We start from the raw sequence: 22451 nt of genomic DNA on the forward strand, positions 1-22451 counted from the left end.
AGCGAGAATCAAACCAAAATTCCTCAAGTTCGATGAAGTACTTGGTCAATATGGATTCCGTGCACAAACAGAACTCTTCGCACAAGACCTACATGAAGTCACAGAAAAGCATCCTGATAAGCTGCCTAGATCAACTAACAATTTAGAGGTTGTTGTCGTCACGGAGACCCTGTCGAATCTCAACATTTCTGGAGAATTCATGATTGATCGATCCCGTGCGAACAGGGCTCTAACTAAAATATTTTTTTCCCTTTTTGACCTAAGCAGAAATGAAGTCACAGAAAAGCATCCTAGCATGCTGCCTAGACCAACTAACAATTTAGAGGTTGTTGTCGTCACGGAGACCCTGTCGAATCTCAACATTTCTGGAGAATTCATGATTGATCGATCCCGTGCGAACAGGGCTCTAACTAAAATATTTTTTTCCCTTTTTGACCTAAGCAGAAATGAAGTCACAGAAAAGCATCCTAGCATGCTGCCTAGACCAACTAACAATTTAGAGGTTGTTGTCGTCACGGAGACCCTGTCGAATCTCAACATTTCCGGAGAATTCTTGATTGATCGATCCCGTGCGAACAGGGCTCCAACTTAAATAATTTTTTTCTTTTTTGACCTAAGTAGAAATTGACTTTAAAATGACTTGTTAAAGACATGAGATTGACTTTTTAATGATATGAAGTCACAGAAAAGCATCCTAACATGCTGTCTAGACCAACTAACAATTTAGAGGTTGGTTGTTGTCGTCACAGAGACCCTGTCGAATCTCAACATTTCTAGAGAATTCTTGTTTGATCGATCCCGTGCGAGCAGGGCTCTAACTAAAATATTTTTTTTTCCTTTTTGACCTAAGTAGAAATTGAATTTAAAATGACATTTTAATGATATGAAGTCACAGAAAAGCATCCTAACATGCTGCCTAGACCAACTAACAATTTATAAGGTTGGTTGTTGTCGTCACAGAAATCCTGTCGAATCTTAACATTTCTAGAGAATTCTTAATTGATCGATCCCGTGCAAACAGGGCTGTAACTAAAATATTTTTTCTTTGACCTAAGTAGAAATTGACTTTTTAATGACATGAAACTGACTTTTTAATGATATGAAGTCACAGAAAAGCTTCCTAACATACTGCCTCCAGACCAACTAACAATTTAGAGGTTGGTTGTTGTCGTCATAGAGACCCTGTCGAATCTCAACATTTCTAGAGAATTCTTGATTGATCGATCCCCTGTGAGCAGGGCTCTAACTAAAGTATTTTTTTCTTTTTTAACCTAAGTAGATATTGACTTTAAAATGACTTTTTAACGACGTGAAGTCACAGAAAAGCATCCTAACATGCTGCCTAGGCCAACTAACAATTTAGAGGTTGTTGTCGTCACAGAGACACTGTTGAATCTCAACATTTCTAGAGAATTCTTGATTGATCGATCCCATGTGAACAGGGCTCTAACTAAAATATTTTTTTCTTTTTTGATCTAAGTAGAAATTGACTTCAAAAATTTTCTTACATTACTTATTTTACCAGAACTGTCATTATCATACAGTATGCTAATTTTATCGGAATGATTTTTTTCCTTGCGGATAGTAATAAATTACTCTCCACCACACATAATTATCACCACACATATATTATCAGAATTATTTTTTCTCCCTGCAGATAATAATAAATTACTCTCCACGTATAGTTATCCCCACACATATATTATCACAATTATTTTTTCTCCTTGCGGAGAGTAATAAATTACTCTCCACATATAATTATCACCCCACATATATTATCATAATTATTTTTTCTCCTTGCGGATAGTAATAAATTACTCTCCACACGTAATTATCACCCCACATATATTATCAGAATTATTTTTCCTTCTTTCAGATAGTAATAAATTACTCTGCGTTTCAATTGCTAGCTCATCATTATTAGTTATTAAAATCAATTAATTTTTACATTTATTATTAAATTCAGAGGAGTTAAACATCAAGCAAATTGTCTTTTCATATATATATTTACACCAGTTAGTATAAGTTTTTGGAATAGTTAATTTTTTGTTCAATAAATATTGTTTGAATTTTAAAAATATTAGTTCGGTTTCAGGTGGGACCCATCATTTCGGAACGGTGGTATAGAATGTGATCAGTCCCGAAACTGTGCTAAACTCAGCGATATGTCTGACAAGTGCTAAACTCAGGGACATGTCCGATAAGTGCTAAACTCAGAGATATGTCCGATAACATCTCAGAGGCTCTGTGTGGTCTTGTCCGAACAGCAGAGGATATGCGATACTTTGCATAAAACCTTAATAATTTAGTAGTCAAAAATATTTCTTTACATTAGGCCTTAATAAGAAAGTAGACAAAATGATCCTAGGTCATTAAGTCATAATAAATTAATGATCATAAGGAACACATTGCATAGTGCCTCACTAATTTAGGATTCAAAAAAATTCCCACGACATAAGTCTCAGTAATTTTGAAGTCAAAAATATGATTAAAAATTCGAGTACCAAATTTCTGCAAACTATTTGTGGCATCCATAATTTTTTGAACTTAAGTATTAAATTTAACCCAAATGAATATAAATGTAAAAAAAGCTTAATAATTATAGATTATTAATATTCAACTTAATTATTATTATTCATTATTATTGAACTTAATTATTATTTATTAAGTTCTTAACTTAATTATTATTATTCATTATTATTGAACTTAATTATTATTTATTAAGTTCTTAACTTAATTATTATTTATTATAATTTAACTTAACTATTATTCATTATTATTTGCACGAAGTGGACTGATCGTTAAGACACGGTTTCCATCAGATCACCGAAGCCAAGCATCACTGGCTGCGGTCAGTGTGCGGGTGGGTGACCACTTGGATCAGTCTGCGTAGGGACCGAGGGTGTGCGGTATTGTCCTCGTCAAACTGTGCTACCGTAAAGTGCTCGACTTCGCGTGCAGGTCGTCGGGCTACCGAAGCGGGGGTGCCATCCCCTCTGCAGAGGATCAAAATTGTGATGGCATGTCTTCAGTTCATCCTCAGGGATGTTTCCCAGACCGTCGCCAATAGCCCATTGTGAAGCTCTAGTGCAAGGTAAATCAACAACAACAGCATCATTATTATTTAACTTAATAACTATTATTTATTATTATTTAACTTTATTATTGATTAATATCATTTAACTTAATTATTACTTGTTATTATTGCATTATTAGTATTTATTTTTATTTAACTTAATCATTATTACTTAGTTTTAAGTCGATAACTATTATTATTTAATATTGCTAATTCTTTAAATTAGTTTAAATTTCTTGAATTATGATGTAAAGCATTTTTATTTTATTTTAATCAGTAATTTTAAGAGAAAATCTAAATCAACTAAATATTTTCTAACATATAATATTTCAAAAAATGAAAAATTTCATTAAAAATCTATAAACATTTCAGATGTACATTAACAGCTCTTAGATAAATTTCTGATTATTTGTTATAATAAATAAACTATAAACGTAATTTTAAAATGCAGAACTCAAACAGTAATTAATAATTCAAAAGTTAAGCACATATATTTCAAGGTATGTTATTTACTTGCATACTGGAGAAATGTGGCTTGGTATATTACAATTTATAAAAATAATTCTTTTACTCAGCCGCTAATACAAACAAAAACAGCAAACATATTTAAAAACTTGGGGCAAAGTAAGTAACCACAAAATATATGTATATAATACTTTTAAATACCCTTAATAAATAAGTACTGGAATAAATTATTAGTATTTATTTTTATTTAACTTAATTATTTTATTAATGATTATTTAACTTAATTATTTTATTAATTATAATTTAACTTAATTATCATTATTTACTATTATTTAACTCAATAATTGTTATTATTTAATATTGTCAACTCATAAAATTAGTTTAAACTTTTTGAATTATAAAGTAAAGCCTTTTGATGTAACGCTACTCAGCAATTTTATGATACTTTTGAAATAAATCAGCTAAATATTTTCTAAGAAATAATACTTTACAAATAGAGCATTTTTATGAAAAATTTATAGACATTTTAAATGTATATTAAGAATCTTTATATAAATTTCTGATTAGTTTTTTATAATAAACAAGCTTTTAATTTAAGCAAATAGTTTTTAGTTTGAACAATTTTGAAATTCTAAAATACGAAACTCAAACAATTATTTATAATTAAAAAAGTTAAACACATATACTTCAAGCTTTGTTATTTACTTGTATACAGGAGAAATCTAACATGATATATTACAATTTTAAAAAAAAATAATTAATATATTCTGCAGCAAATTTCAAGGTTTTCCATTTACTAGAATAATACAGGAGAAATCTAATTTGATATATCAGCATTTAAAAAAATTAATAATACACTCTGCAGCAAATTTAAAGATTTGTTATTTACTTGTATGCAGGAGAAATCCAACCAGATATATTTCCATTTAAAAAATAATTAACATACTCTGCAACAAAATTAAAGGTTTACATTTGCTTGTATACTTGAAAAATCTCATATTATATATTATCATTTTAAAAAAAATATTAATATCGTCTGCAGCAAATTTCAAAGTTTGTCATTTACTTGCATACAGGAAAAATCTAATTTTATGTATTACCATTTAAAAAAAGTCATTTACTTGTATACAAGAAAAATCTAACTTGATAGATTACAAATTTTTAAAAAAAAATAATTAATATACTGTACAGTAAATTTAAAGAATTGTCATTTACTTGTATACAGGAAAAATCTAATTTGATACATTACCATTTAAAAAATAATATACTCTGCAGCAAATTTAAAGATCTGTCATTTACTTGTATACATGAAAAACCTAATTTGATATATTACCATTTTAAAAAAAAATAATTAATATACTCTGCAAAAAAATTTAAAGATTTTCATTTACTTGAATACAGGAGAAATCTAACCTGATATAATACAACTTAAAAAAAATAATTAATATATTCTGCAGCTAATTCAAACAAAACAGCTGACATATTTAAAAACCGCGTGCACAAGAAACCGCAAGAAATCTGAATATAATACCTTTTAATACCCTTAGTAAACTAGGGTATTATCTTTGGACAAGGAAGAACTTCAGCGGATGATTTTCAGCTGAATAATCTTAAGAGAATGAAATGATTCAAACCAATAATTTTTTGCATAAATCCTCCACCAAATATTCCTTTAATCACTTCTAGTGCAGCTCGTGAAAGAGCTGAATTCTTTTTATTACTACAGCCGTCTGTTACGAGAACATTGAATCATGTCCATATAATACATGCGCCAGCAATAACACCTAATGCACGTTCGCATATGTCATGATCTTTTGCTTATTATTCCTTAGGACACTAATTTTTATTTCTTTTTTTTAATACCTCATAAAATTTTCGGAGTTTATAAAGTCTATGAGGGGTGGATGATGATGATTACACTAAAACAATTTCTGTTAAGAAAACAAACACGTAATAATTCATTAATTTTCCACAGAAAATTTCTGTTCTCTAAAAATACAAAAATTTACTCTTAAACTGCATCGTAGTCGGTCAAAAGAGACATTTTTTTCTGTTAAATAAAATCTGTAACTATTGAAACAGATTGTATCAGTTGGTTACAGATTTCTTCAGTTTTAAATATGAAAAAGTTTGGTATCGTAGCGGCAACTAATAATTTTATATATTGAACCAGGTGCCAAACTGTTTGTATGGTGGTTTATCCCCTTAGATTCCACGGCTAGACTAATACTTTTAACAAAATTCATATCCTCAAACAAAAGAGCATCCAAATTTCTTTAAACAATACTTTGAGTCATGGTGGTTCTGGGGATAGAGAGTTCGCCTTTCAATAAGATGAACCAGGTTCGAATTCCATGATGGCTGGTCGATACGAATTCAATACACGGCTCGCACCGACCACAGCACTGACGTGAAATATCGCCAGTGGTAGATGGATCATGGGTTAGAGTCCCTTTGCTGCCAGGCTAACCGTGGGAGGTTTTCGCAGCTTTCCTCTCCATGTAAAGCAAATGCGTATTAGTTCCATCATAAAGTCCTCCAAAAAGGCAAATTTTCCCAATACTTGATACAAGAGTTCCCTTGTCTTCTGAATTGTGTTCGAAATTACAAGGCTATGAAATTGAGTATTAGTAGCGGAAATTCGAAATTGGGTCAAAAAGGGAAGGTTATAAAATTTAACAATGTACTTGATTGGAGCATTTCCCAGGTAACTGCCATGCAAATAATAAAAAACAATTCCTAAATTTTGTACGTCTATGTTTTAAAAGGTAATTTAAAAATTTAAAAAAAATATTTAATAAAATTAAGGATTAAATGACTATCATTTAACAACATTAAAGTGAATATTTTTCTGTATAAAGCTCAATTATTTTGAGTCTGTAACTCCTTATTACCAGTATATCATCTATAAAAAAATAATTACGTTGAAAGTGTCATATTTTATATCATAAGAAGTGTAGATACTTGTTTTACGTCATTTAAAAAAAATTGACATTTCCAGATCATTTTGCCTCTGATCGTAAAAATAATACTTCTCAGGGACAATGACGTACAAATAATATTAAATCTTGCATTTAACGCATTTACAGCTGAGTAGGTGTATTTATCAGATCATCGCAACATATTTGAAATAAACACAACAAATACTATCATAAATACAATACCGAAAAAACTGGCTTTTTAAATAACTACAAAATACAATTTAAGTTTTTCTGCTTAAAAACAAAAATATTTTTTTTTTGAAAGACACATGGCATCACTGACCAATTTTATGTTATTTTGATGGAAAAGAACATATTTTGGATGCATTTTTCAGTAATTTTTAAATATATATGTAGCATTTAAAAATATGGTAGCACGGCGACAACTGTTGCCAAATGCTCTACAATTTCATTTGCATGGAGATCGAAATTGTCGCTTTGAAATATGTTTAGAAGTTACATAATAGCAGCGAAAAATAGTGTTTTGCATCGAATTTTATGCATTAAAAATTGTTATACTAATTTAATTGCTTTACGCGTAGGTTAGGTTTTAGCTCAATTAGATTTTAAATGGAATAACTGAAAGTGATACAAATTATTTTAAAGAATGGAATTTCAAATTTACATGTTGTGGTGTGCCTTGCATTCGTGTTCATATTCATCAATAAAACATTACTTTTTACTCTTTTAGAATTGACTTTATTTAGAATTTTATAATATTTAGATAATTATAATATAATATAATATGTGATAGTTCTTTTTAGGTGTAATCAATGGCAATTAATAACTTTATATGTGTGCCATGACTTGAATTATGCAATTGTTAATTTGGATATTTTCCATCATATTAAATTTTATATTATATGATATGGTTCATATTATACTTTATATTATCATATATGGACATATTAGAAGATTACATTTTCATAGCTGGTGGGAATCCTATGTATATATCGATAGATAAATAGATAGATTGATAGATGCAAATTAAATAGTTTAAATAGTTTCAGAGGAGGGTGAATTATTCAAAAAAATGAAATTGTTCAACCTTGCAATCGTCAGTTCATATTTTTGGGATCATATTTTACCTATCGATAAAGGAATCTTCATTAAGACTAAGGAGCAAATGTTTTGAAAACATATAGTATTTGGTCCTGCTTCAAATCTTAAATTAGTTAAGTTCCTAAAACTGGAGATTTTTTTAATGACATTTTTAGTGTATTTTTTGTAGGAATGCACAATTTTGAAAACGTTATACATAACACGAGGTCTCTTTAGCATTGTCACAATTTTCTAAGATAATTAAGGTGGTAATCTGGATAAAAGCCATTCCTGGGAATGTCGTCACACGCCGCAAGGGGCTCTTCTCTGTGATGACCTGTCAGGAAGCACACGAAGAAACAGTTCATAAAAGGGAATCACACCTAGCGGAGTATAATGATATATTTATCGGCATTGATTGCTCTTCAATTTTAATTCTGATGATGTGAGCTACTGCCCTTATAAATTTATCAAATTTTAGTCATAGAAATTTGTCTATTATTTATAACTTTTTTAAACTTGTACATTTTGACAAAAAAAATACTAAAAATGTAATTTCAAAGAAAAAAAACTGTGGCTTGGCGAGAGAAAGCAACTGAAAATAAAAATAAATTGTTCCGTAGTGCAATTTGAGGATCTAAAACTCAAATTCATTTTTTAAAAAATGCCGGTTTAATCAGAAAAAGTAGGTATTGCATCTCATTTAGTATCATAAAATACTATATGAAGAAATTAATTCGCAGACTTAAGGCTAACCATTTAAACTGCAATTTAGTATAAGAAAAACCAACCAGCGGATCAATGTACATACTTTACCTGGTTCTCAAGCTTTGCAGAATTTGCGAGGCATGTCAGTACAGCAAATTGTTATCCGAAACTTGTTTTTATTACTGCAATTTTATTTCGAAACAAAACCTTGAAATTTAAATTTAGAAATGATTTCAAATTATCTCGCTTTAAAAATTCATTTCCTCAAAGAATTGTGCTCTTTTTTTTAACTTTAAATCATTATTTTTGAATAAAATAATGGCTATCAAAACAATACGAAATTATTCACGACAATATTGATTCGGTGCTATAAAATATGAAATTTTTAACTAATGTGTCATAAGAAATATTAATAACCTCATTATATATCATTATTGTTTAATACAATTTTTTTAAATTATAAAATATTAAAGGATTTTTGAATTTTTTTTTCTCAAAAGCAACAATTTTTTTACTAAAATATTACTTTTTTAAGATAGATCAGAGCACTTACTGACTTAAATGTCATTTAAATAACAATAATCTAAAGGTTATAAAAATTTCTCATGTAGTTTTCTAAATTTTAATATCAGGCAATAATATATCTTTAAAAATTAGTAACAAATAAAGGACAAAACGAAAAATAACTAGGCAAAAATCATCATAATATAAAACAAAATTAGCTTACAACACATTTATTTTAGCAAAAAAATGCTATTATTTGTTTTGAACTCAGCTAAACAAATTATCAGCTAAACAAAACAGAACAAACAATGTCCCTAAATACTTTTTTTAAATTATATTCAGTAGATTCTTAATAATAGCATCTTTAATTGCCATAATCATGATTATTCAATTCCAGAATTACAATTTAATATTAGGCAATAATATGTCTTTTTTTAAAAAAAACTTTTCATTATAACGTGGTAGTAGAAAGGTTTCCATTAGACTTTTAAACTTTTAATTTTTCTTGAAAATATGAAAATTGGAAAACTGAGATGTTCAGTTTTAAAACTTTCGTTCAAAATTTAAGATCAATTTTGATTTTTTAGGTTTTCTTTTGCATATATTCTCTTTTATCGGCATTTTTATGATAGCCCTGCATTTTTAGAAGCCATTGTCTCTTTTAACGTCTACTGGATAATTTTTCGCGAAAAATATTATTTTTAGTACTAAAATTTTGTTTTAAGAATTAATACAATACTTTTTTCTATTTCTTTTTTTTTTCAACGTTTCAATTATAGTTTTTTTAATAGCTGCTTGTCAGTTTTTTTTATCTTAAATATTTTTTATTATCTTAATATCTGATTATCTTAAACATTTTTATTAAAGTTTTTTCCCTTTAATTCAGCTAAGTTTTGATTATTTTTCAATAATGATTAAACTTATTTACGTATAAAAATAATATTTATTAATGATTATTTTTCGTAAAAAAAGAATCTTGATTATCTGCCGCGAAATATTCGGCTATTCGACCAAATCACTATTTCTTACATCCCTATTTAAAATTACATGATTATTAGTCTTTAAAAATTGGTTACAAAAGGAAAGATTAAACGAAAAATTATCTTAATAATAGGCTAAATAATAGGCAAAAGTCTTCCTAATATGAAGCAAAAATAGTTTACTAAACATTAAATTAGCAAAAAACCAATATTATTAGTTTCTAACTCAACTAAACAAATTATTAGTTCCCTAAATAATTTTTTCACGTGCTATTCATTAGATTCTAACATTTTTAATTGCCCTACTCATTATTATTTAGTTCATTATTGAATAAATTTAAGAAAATTAATAATTGAATAAGTTAAAAGGATTCAGAATTGGATAAATTTAAAGGAAAAAACACTTCATGTAATTTCAATATTTATTAGATATCCCATCATTATAGCCAAAAAATACTATTCACTATCAGAAATAAAATTCACACTTTTGACGATTCAGAAATCCTTGACGTATATTTCGTTAATTTTGAGATACATTTTATCACAAAATCACGTGATTTGTGACGAAACGTGAACTCTCTAATATAGGACGAAAATGTTTCCTCAACTCGAAACCTCATTATAGTGCATTGTGGGAGAGTATTAACTAGAATGACGAAACTAGAATAAAGAACTGACATAGAGGCTGAAAAATCCGGTTGGACTATATTGTGGTTAAGGAGTTGGTTTTGAACTTGGAAGATACGGGTTCGAACCCCGCTTCGAGTACGTGTATAAAGTATCTCTCTGTTTTATCTGTCTTTATTCGTCGTTTTGGCAACATTTATCCAGCTATATGGTGCACACGATAAAATGTTTGTCCAAAAAGTTGGGTGCCATGAGATTTTTTTTTCAAACAAAATAGAATGACAAAATATTTCTATGATTTTGACGAAATTCATTTCTATGGAGTAGTAACGACAGTTATTTTGTCATTTTGACGAAATGTTTGTTTGGAGCATATATAAGAAAAAGATTTCGTCTAAAAATAAGAAAGCTTCGTGAAATTTGAGTATTTATTTTCTTATAGTGTCAGAAACAAAAATTAAAATTCACACATTTTTTGGTTATAATTTTTCTCGCTACTAGTAAAATTTTCATTTCATAAAAGCGTTTTCTGATATTTTTCGCAGTGTTTTCGATCTTATATACTTGATTATAGCTTTTAAATAGTAGCAGCTGGAGTTATTGCAAACTTGAAGCAAAAATAAAATTGTGTACTCTTCTTTTTATAGTGTTCGTTATTTGTTTTCCTATATTAACACAGTAAATATGACAGAAAAAGAGAGAAGTAGTTACTTTATATTAAGCACAAAAGTTCTTTTGAATTTGAGATTTTTATCAAGCAATTTTTTTGTGCTAAATACCTCTTTTTATAAAACATCAAAAGTACAAACAAAGGGGAAAAATTGGCTCGTATTTTAAAGATCAAGGCAAATACTTATTAATTTCGTCATTTTTTCTATGTTGGAAGTTTTAGCCTCAAATTTACAAATACTGTTATATTACCAGTATTGGTAACCATAATATCGCTAAAATTTACAGCAATGTTAATATAGTGGGAACCATATTTTAGGGTAAATTCATCCTTTCTGAACTTAAATACTTAATGCTATAGTTCAACTTGAATTAAAATATTGATTTGACATAAATATTAGGTTTACAGCTAATTTCATTGCATTATCGTTTAGAGTTCCAATATTACTGTTAAAACTTAAACCGACTACTCTGAAAGTGTACACTGAGAAAAAAATTTAGTCATAACTACCTGAATATGGTAAATTTACCGTGTTTCTGGCTTTATTGGAACTCCAAAAAGCTTGGTAGTTTTAATTGAAGTGCTTTGGTAATTATTTTGGTTAAAATAATAATAAAATATGGTTTTATAATATGGGATAAAATTTGGTAAGTATGGTATAGTTAGGTAATTTTATCTAGTTTAGAAAGTGGCATAAAAATCATTTATTCGATTAAATTTACTTTTCAGTACTGTATTTTATACTGAATGGGAGGTAATGAAAACTACAATTTTGATAATCAGAATTTCTGGTAAACCGTTACCATATGAACCGAAAAATTATCAAATGAATGGTTTCAATACCGTATATTTTAGTTTTATTAACCAAAAATATGGTTTTTTACCAGAAATATCATTACCATACAGTACTGTAATTTCAAGACAATTTTTTTCCGTGTAGGAATAATGCATAATATATATTGCAAAAATAAATTTATTACTATTATTCTATAGATATTACTAAATAAAAATTTTAACAAATGGAATGATTAATTTGTTGAATTTGTTTTGACAATTTCAAAAATGTAAAAAGGGAGAAATTTTTTGATCACATACGATGTTGATTTGCATAAAAGAACTCTAGAAAAAGTTAAGCAAGTATTATCTTCGTCCCTTTAATCCTATATTTATCGACAATACTTTTAGTGACAACTTTTACTTTCCAAAAAGTTAACATGTGATTCAAATTATTCTGCTATTAATAATTATTTTATAGAAAGAAGAAACCCGCAACCACCGGAACAAAATAACGGTTGACATATGGTTAAATTATTCCGTTATTAAGAATTATTTTATAGAAAGAAGAAACCTGCAACCACTGGAACGAAATAACAGTTAGCATGGTATAAATTATTCCGATATTAACAATTATTTTATAGAAATAAGAAACCTGAAGCCACCGGAACAAAATAACTGTTGACATATGGTACAAATTATTCCGTTATTAAGAATTATTTTATGGAAATAAAAAACCTGCAACCACTGGAACAAAATAACTGTTGACATATGGTATAAATTATTCCCTTATTGAGAATTATTTTATAGAAAGAAGAAACCTACAACCACCGGAACAAAATAACAGTTAGCATATGGTATAAATTATTCTGCTATTAACAGTTATTTTGAAGAAAAAAGAAACCTGCAACCACCAGAACAAAATAACAAATAACATATGGTATAAATTATTCTGTTATTAACAATTATTTTATAGAAATGAGAAACCTGCAAGTACCGGAACAAAATAACTGTTGACATATGGTATAAATTATTCCGTTATTAAGAATTATTTTATGGAAAGAAGAAACCTGCAACCACTGGAACAAAATAACTGTTGACATATGCTACAAATTATTCCGTTATAAAGAATTATTTTATAGAAATAAAAACCTGCAACCACTGGAACAAAATAACAGTTGACATATGGTATAAATTATTCCGTTATTGAGAATTATTTTATAGAAAGAAAAAACCTGCAAACACCGGAACAAAATAACAGTTAACATATGGTATAAATTATTTCGTTATTGAAAATTATTTTATAGAAAGAAGAAATCTGTTACCAACGGAACACGAAAATAACAAATTCAATATTTTCTATAACTTATATCAACTTAATTATTCAATAATAATAAAATAATCACGTAAATAAGAAATTAAAAAACTACAACTTTTTTTATAAACACGGTGATCACATCTTTACGAACAAAATTCAGTCGGTTAATAAAGAGTAAAGTACAGCTGAAAAAAATTAAAATATAGTAAGGTATTGTTCAAAATAGCAATCTTGACATTAGACAATATCAGTTATTTTAAAAGACTTAAATAATGAAAATGTTACTCCTCCATTCATAACTCTAAGAGAAAAGATTTCTTGTTAAAGTTATCGTACAGTATGGTAATGATATTTCTAAAAAGAAAAACATAATTTTGGTATTAAAAAAAACCATATCTACGAGCTCTGAACCATTCATTTAGTAATTCTTCTTTTTATATGGTGACGGTTAACCTGAAATTCTATTTTTCAGAATTATATTTCTTATTACTACACATGTGGAAAAAATACAAAACTGAAAAGTAAAATTAGCCACCAAAAAATGATTTTTAAGCCATACTCTGAGATATTATGATAAAAATACCAAATTTTATCACTTATTATAAAACACTATTTTATTGTTAATTTCACCAAAATCATTATTAAAGAGCTTCTGTAAAAATTATTGAGCTTGTTAGTATTGCCATAGAGTAACGGTAAATTTTACCATATTCTGGTGGTTTTAAACATTTTTTTCAATGCTTGCTTTGCCACTCTTTTGATAAACAAAAATTTCATTTAAATGTTCCATTTAAAAATAAAAAATAAACATACCTATACTTTATACTTGTAACACTTCCACAGACAAAACGTTTATTTCAATTGTTTTAAATCAGCTATTAAAGCTTGCGAAACTTTCAAGTCACTTCTATAAAATAATTTTTGAGGCAGTAATTTCAATATGTTTTAATTTTAAAAAATATTTAATTTCGCATATAAATAAACATTTGCCTGATTTTTACTTCTTTCAGCAAACATTTCTCTAAATATTGCATTTTCGCAATCTTTTTCTAATATTAAATTGAAAACATTTGTTTGTGATCTTTCTTTTGTTTTTGATTAAAATATGATTTATTAAAACTATTTCGGGATTTCAAATTATTCAACGACAATATTTTGATAGTTGAGTAAAGATTGAAACTAATTTCTAGATATAGAAAATGAAAATGTATTATTTCCTCATACTTAATCATAAATGATAAACTTAATATTTCTGAATATTTTTGCTTGCATGAGCGAAATTCAGTGTAAGGAATCACGTTTTCAATTATCGAAGTCATTTTGGTATTCATCTTTTACTGAGCTGCATAAACATTATTAAAATGAAATCTAAATTGAACACCAAAATAAAAAAAGTTAATCACAAAACAAATTGCTTAAAGATTTCGATTCCAAAAGAGGTATATGAAGAGGTATATGCAAGTAATTCCGTAATAAGTGTTCAAAATATACTTTTAGAATCCTTGCCGAAAATTAAATTAAAAAATGTCAACATTTGGGGTCTCAAATAATATCTAAGTGATAAAGAAACCAAAACATCAGTCAAATCACTAGGGGGGAAGGATAAAATGAAACTTTTCATAACTTCACTATTGTTTGCATTAAAAAAATTCACAATCGAAGTTATCACGTTTTCAATTATCGAAGTTATTTTGTTATTTCTTCCTTTAGGTAGCTGCATAAACATTATTTAAATAAAATCTAAATTGATTACTAAAGTAATACAAAAGGTCATCACAAAATAGATTACTTAAAGATTGAAACTCCTAAAGAGGTACATGAAAAGGTATGTAGAAGCAAATCCGTAATAATTGCCTGAAATGTACTCTTAGAATCCTTGTCGAATATGTAATTAAAAATATTAACATTAGAGGTCTCAAATAAAACATGAAAGAGAAAGAAGCAAAAACGTTATCGAATCACTATTGGGGAAGAAAAAATTCAAAAACACTTTAAATTCCTGACAAGATGGAGGTGTTTCTAATACTTGTCTTTCAACAGGTTTTAACATTTCAGTCACACCTTTCTCCATAGCGATTTTTTAAATTTTGATTGCGTTTTTGCTTTTTATGTTAGAAATTTCTGTTAGAAACTCTTACACTGTTAGAAATTTCTTTGAAAAAAATTTTAAATAAAATTTATTTAGTTGTTATTTTACCACATTTAAACAAAACAGTCAAACAACCATGAATATAAAGGTATTCAAATTTTTCACTGTAAGAAAAACCGTTTATTAATTGCTACCATCTTATATAGTTAAACTACCAGAAGTTTATCACACCAACCAGGTCCATCCAAGCCACTTAGTTCCTTGCAGCTTGGTACATATTATAGCCTAGAGGGCTAATTTGTCAATCGCATCGAGTTAAAGCAAGTTTTAAATGGCTAAAAATGCGTATAGTTTTGTATTTATAATTTTTTAACGATACTAATCATAAACGGTTTTGAAATCATAAAGGTAAAAAAATGTTTTTTACTGTAAACTTTACCGTTAATCGGATAAACAGACTGCAAATTGGGTTTTCTTACCGTAATTTTTGAATAAAAATTCTTACAGTGTATTAATTTGCTCCTCCTAATGTGCAAGCTTTTTTGACTTTATTGTTGATCAGGATTTTAGAAGCATAGATCAAGAATGACCATTCCTGTATACCTTTATGCACAATCTTAGAGATCTACAGTTAAACATAAACATAATCAAGTACTATTCATAGTTTATAAGCACATTCGAAGTTTATAAATCATATCCAATAGACTTTGAAATTATACAACTTTAGAGAAATCAGATTTTCTATTTTATAACTCATGTTCAAATCAAAATCACTCCGAAAAAATTTCACTAGGTATAATATTTTATTTTTTATCCTTTTTTATGGTGCATATTTTAACGTAGTAAATTTAGGAAATTTTATAATTCGGGAATCGGAATTTGAAACTACTTTGGCAAAAGAAAAATTGCTTGTTATCATACGCATTTATAAGTATTATAAGCACATTAGTAACTATATTTAAGTCTATATATTCAAGGAAATAAAGAAGATGGCACCAAAAATTTATTAAATTAAGATGACACCGAAATCCTCGTACTAAAATTTGCTGCATAACAAGAAAAGAAAAAAAATCGATTTTGCAATTTCCGAAGAAATGCACAAAGTTGGCTATTCCAACATAAGTTGGAATAAGACATTCCTTATTTGTGGTGAGAAACATTTCTTTCTTTATTCTTCTATTTATTTATTTATTTATTTACTTACGAATTTACTTAATAATAATTTGTTCACCTTTAGTATTGATTTTATAGGATAATTTGCAATATAATTCTTTAATAAACTATAATTAGAAGTCAACCAAACATTAGGTAATATTTCGAATTATGCTAGGACTCAAGCAGCCTATTTGAAAAATTTTAAAAACATTTCTGCTATTAAATCTTTTACGAGTTGATAAACTTTCCTAAAAAATTATTCCACGTGACAACAGTCCACTCCACCTATACTGTAAAAACAAATATAAATGGAATTTCTCTTTCAAAAATTTTTGAAAAGGAATTTTAAAAAAGAAATTTTTTAAAATAAAATGATGTCAAAATTATCGAAATATTAAGCAAACAGCTGTATAGTAAATTAATTTATTGTTAGGAAACTTAAAACGCATTTATAAATTAATTAATAAAATTTGGACTCAAATTTTAAAGAAACGTTCTTTTTATGCATGTTTAAAATTTCAAGGTATCATCTCTATTAAAAAAAACTTCACTGAGTGTATTTTTATACATTGAATATTATAATATAAAGAAATTTCGTTAATTAATTAAATGTTTTTGTTAATAATCTCGTTTTTGATAATTAAATTTTTACTGCATTGCTAGAATTTTTTATTTAGTAACCATAAAAATAATGCTCAAGAAGTATCAGTTATTTGATAAAATCCGCCATTCGAATTTAAGTCAATTGTAACATAAATAATTTTCTATAACTATACTTATTGATGATTTAAAAAGCTAAATGAAGAATTATTAATTTAACAACGAAAAGAATAATATTCAAGAAATATTTGCTTGTTATTTTATTAATGATTTAAAAAGCGTATAATTGCGACTAAATAAGCTGAACAAAGAATTATTAATTTAATAACCATAAAGATAATATTTAAGAAACATTTGGTTATAATTTAATAAACTCCACCACTAGAATATAAGTCAATTATAATTAACTTTCAATACCAGTACAGCTTATTTATCAATAAGCTTATGATAATGATTTTATAAACTGAACGATAACTTTTTAATTTAACAACGAAACATGTATGAATAAAAATATTTGCTTATTATTTTATTATTGATTTAAAGGGCTAATGATAATTATTTAATAAGCTGATCGAAGAATTATTAGTTTACTAACAATAAATTAACAAATAAATACCTACTTGTAATTTAATAAATTTTGCCAATAGAATATCTAAATCAAATGTAACAGTAGTTATCAATAACAGTGAAGCAAGTTTATTTATGATTTAAACAGCTTATGATAATGATTTAATAAGCTGAACGAATTATTAATTTAACATCGAAAAAATAAATTTTTAAAAAATATTTGCCTATAATTTCATAAAATCTACAATTAGAACATTTGAATCAATAGTAATATGAATAATTTGCAACAAATCTAAAAAAAATTACTCACGAATTGAGAAACAGAAATTGCGAACAGTATGATTTTCAAGATCTTTTAACAGCTCTAATCCATAGCAAAAGACTGGAGCGCAACACTTATTTAAGAAAATAAATATCACGTTTCATAATCGTAACTCTTAAATTGTGTTTTATTTTTTTCACACTACTTCTATCGAAAATATAACAATTACCAAAACAGCTCAATTCGATTGGAATTTTTATTAGCTGAAACAGAAAGAGCAGGTGTACTGTTAAGCACTATAAAAATTCCAGAAAAAAAAGAGTACACTACCTGATGAAAGTTGGTTTTCTTTTTATGCGTACTAGCTATTTTAAACAAAAGATAATCTCATTCGAGCAATATAGTTTAGGATTTTATTTTTTTAAAAAAACACTTTTATTTTTTAAGCTTTAAAAAAATTGACATTATTTATTCACTAGCGAAACTTCAATTCACAATTGTCTATAAATCTTTATATGTTTGTTATTGGCTTCCTTTATTGGTTATTTTAAAAAACAAATGTCAAAATCAAATATTTTTGATTTATTTGGATGGAAATACTGTGAAAATAATCATCATTTCCTGGCAAAAAAGAATTATTTCATATAATACTGCGTATAATATAATAATTGAAAAGCATAATACACCTCATAAACTTTTCAATGCCTGATTGTTTAAAATTACTTATAATGATTTAAGAGTTACAGGAGATCGTATTTTATCATAACTTCAGAAATATCACGCCAGTATTGTTTTTGACATAATATATAACAACTACTAGCTGTTAGGGAATCGCTTTGTTTATTCGATGACAGACTTTCTTTATTTGTATGCATCGTATAATATGGAATCACGTTGCAAAATTTTTAATTGCCCTTCTTTATCGTTACCTAATTTCTTTCACTGTAAAATTAAATCTGTAAAGTGTGAAAAAATAATTCTGACTGCTTAGTTTCGGAAATTTTTTCCATTTATTCGCAAAATTTATTTTTAAAATTTCTGCTTCAAATGTACGAATTCTATCCAAAATGTTTGGATGTTTTACACGTACGAGGGTTGCTATTTATATTTCTGGCCTAATAATGAAAAAACAAACATGTAGGATCGAAATTGGTTTTATTGTTTTTCAAAATATTCTCCATGATGATCAATACACTTTTGCATGCGTTTGAACCAATTTTCAAAGCACTTTTTCCAGTCCGATTGAGGTAACTCCAAAGCATGCGTTTTGAATGCATCAACCGCTTCTTCGGGGTTCGAAAATCGTTGTCCACGTAATTTATTTTTGATGTGTGGGAATAAGAAGAAGGCATTGGGTGCCAAATCAGGGCTGTACGGTGGATGACCCATCAGTTCGATCTTTCGCTCCGTCAGAAATGCCTTTGAGTCGATGTGTGAGAGCTCGCATTGTCATGATGAAGAATGATTCGCCTGTTCTTCTGCTTTTTTCGAATTTCTCCGATGACTTCTGGCAAACAAATGGTCGTGTACCATTCAGAATTGACCGTCCTGCGCTGCTCTAACGCCACTGTTGCCACATGACCGTTAATGCCGAAGAAACAGGCAATCATTTGTTTCGATGTGCTTCTTCCTCGAACAACTTTTGTTGGTTTTGCCTCGTCTTGGAAGACCCATACAGTTGATTGCTGTTTTGTTTCCGGCTCATATGCATAGATCCATGATTCGTCACCTGTGTAGATGTTATACACAGCCTTTGATGTACCTTGAAAGTATTTTTCCAACATTTCCTTGCACCAATCGACACGAGCCTTTTTTTGAGCGTTTGTCAGATTATGCGGGATCCAACGCGAACAAATTTTTTTTACTCTCAAATGTTCATGCAATATTTAATTGATTCTAGTCATACTAATGTCCAAAGACGCCTCTGTCTCACGGTATGTCACATGACGATCTTGCTTTATCAGTTCACGCACAGCATCGATCTTTTCTGGCACAACAACGGATTTTGGATGACCTGCACGGGATTCGTCCTGGATCGAACATTGACCACGATTAAATTCGTTATACCAATTTTTTACAGTGCTGTAGGATGGCGCTTTATCGCTGAATGAAGAATTAAGTTCATCGAAGCACTCTTGTCTTGACAATCCGCGTCGAAAGTTATGAAAAATAATGGCACGAAAATGTTCACGATTCAATTCCATTTTTTGAAGGAGAAGAACTTTTCAATTTACTGTCAACAACACAAATGAAGCTATAATGGTAAATCGTCTGCTGAATTTATGTTTAAAAATATCAAACTTTCGATTAAAATCGTCTGCGGTCGCCTAGCAATACTTACTGTTGCCAAGGCCAGAAATATAAATAGCAACCCTCGTATGTATCTATAAAACCCGTATTTTTTACACGTATGAAATACTTGCAAAAGGGATGCTTTTATTATGTTAGTTTCTATGTGTTTCTTCGTTTGAAGATCATATTTTAAAATCCTAAATATGAATAAATCTTATATAAATTTACTTACACAATACTGCGTATTATAAAGGAATAGTGGTGAAAAGTTCAACATAAAAACTTTTCAATGCCTGATTGTTTAAACTGGCATTAAAGACTTCATAACAGTTAAGAAATGCAAGTAGTATTTAATTTTAACTTAAAAGATCGCTATTATACTAATATTTTGACTTAAGATACAAAGACTTCAAAACGTTAAGAAGTTTCATTGTGTTTACTCAATGGCATTTCTTATACAACACTGTTTCTTATATAAGAATAGTGAAACAAAGTCTTTATAAATATCTTATTAAAACTTTCAAACTTCTTAATGCCTGATTACTTAAAATGGCATAACTGTTAAGGAATACAAGAAGTAGCATTTTATTTTAACTTCTTAAACGTCAGTATTTTTGACGTAATATACGAAAACTTCTAAAAGTTGAGGAGTTTTATTATGATTACTCAATGATATTTTTGTATAATATTGCGTATTATATAAGAATAATGAAGCAAAGTCCATCTTATAAACTTTTCAATGCCCAATTGCTTAAAACGGCATAGCAGTTAAGAAATGCAAAAAGTAGTCTTTTATTTTAAATTCTTAAATGCCATTTAAGTAATATTTTTGATTTAACATACAAAGACTTTTAACTGTTAAAAAATTTCCTTATGCTTATTCAAAGCTTCAACAACTTAGAACAGCAAACAAAATAAGGTTTCATAAAAAGTTTTAAAGCTTACAAACCTTAACTCTGCAAGTATAAAAAATAAATCCAAAATGTTTAAATAAAGTTTAATTTGTTTCTGTAGTTTAGTAGCAGGAATTACTTGCATCTATTCATAAAATTTTATTCTAAAATTTCTGATTTCAACCAAGATATTCGTTTCTTTACAGAGTGTAGGGGTTTTTCACACGGCTAACTCTATCTCAAACTAAATAATTTCAGCAACTCACTTTCTGAAATTTCTTCTTTTCTTCACAAACTTATAATCGAAATTTCTTGGTAACTTTTACGTATTGCAAAGTCTTCTGCAAATAAATGCAGTTTGCATCTGTACAAAATCAGCATAAACCGTAGAAATGAAATGAAAATAGAGTGCGCCCATCACGGTAATTTTTCTCCTCAGAATGAAGCAGCGTGACTGGAGGGCGAATCAAGAGAGAAATTTTCTAACCTCCGCTTCTCCTTGTTATTTCAATGGAAGAAAATGAATGCTGGCAAAAATCTTAAAATATGATGGTATACTTGTGTACTAGGATGCATTTTGTTGAAAAAAAATTTGTTAAAGAAGGACATTATTTATTTCATTGGTAGATTAGTTTATCACTTTTTGGAACTGAAATTGTAATATTTATCACATAAATGAACTTTTAGAATGTTCTACTAAATCAAATTGAAATAAGTTTTATCAGAAAATACATTTTGATGTCTGTGATGAATTATAAATGTTAAATTATATAAAAATAGCTCAATAAATAAATTAACTTTCAACCACCATTTTTGCACTAAAAATGTAATAATACTTTCTTTAGATTTACATTATAAATAGTTATTTATTTTTCCTTCTAGTTCTACAGTTTTTCTCTAATATTTCGTATTAGTTAACTTTTTCGTTAGTAACGATTTTGAAAACTATCGCAACGTCTTATTTTAAGTAGCAATCTTATTTGGAGAACGTCATCATTACAAAGATAAAGAATGTTAAAAAAATTGATTTTAAATGTGTATCTTGAAAAAATACTTCAGTTCGAAACTGGAAATAGTATTCCAGTTTTTACGGAAAGTTATGTACACTGTAAAAGTATCGGATCAAATTACAAAATTAAGTTCTGGCACTTTCGGTGCATCATCCATAAAATCTGTAAAATATTATAACGTAGTTTTTACTGTAATATGTATTTAATTAAGTGATTATTAATTTAATATGTATTAATTTAAGTGATTTAATGATTTCATGGTAATTTTTACTGTAAAAATTACAGTATATCAGATTTTTTGCTCCGTAACATGTGGATTTTAAAAATGAATTTTACGGTCAAAAGTACCGGCACTATGAGTACCGGTACTTTTTACCGGAATTCGATCCGGAATTATTTAAAGTGCGAGGAGAGTATTGGGGCTTTGATCAATATTAGA

The 22451-nt window shown here is 27.9% G+C and overlaps 1 protein-coding gene across 7 annotated transcripts in view; it reads right to left on the reverse strand.

The window, feature by feature from the left end:
- Nucleotides 1–22451, reverse strand: part of LOC107454184 (cysteine-rich venom protein AnHyalC) — an 81752-nt gene that overhangs the window by 37736 nt on the left and 21565 nt on the right. For 2 of the 7 annotated variants that reach the window (XM_043041032.3, XM_071188022.2), the window contains exon 1: nucleotides 5073–5300. The exons of 2 other annotated variants lie outside the window; for them this stretch is intronic. The gene's annotated coding sequence lies outside the window, so the exon portion shown is untranslated. 3 more of the 7 variants (XM_043041030.3, XM_043041034.3, XM_071188021.2) reach the window with 3 other exon arrangements.

The sequence above is a fragment of the Parasteatoda tepidariorum genome, chromosome 12, assembly GCF_982258835.1.
Source record: "Parasteatoda tepidariorum strain Cologne lab strain chromosome 12, Ptep-v5.0, whole genome shotgun sequence".
Taxonomy (NCBI): domain Eukaryota; kingdom Metazoa; phylum Arthropoda; class Arachnida; order Araneae; family Theridiidae; genus Parasteatoda; species Parasteatoda tepidariorum.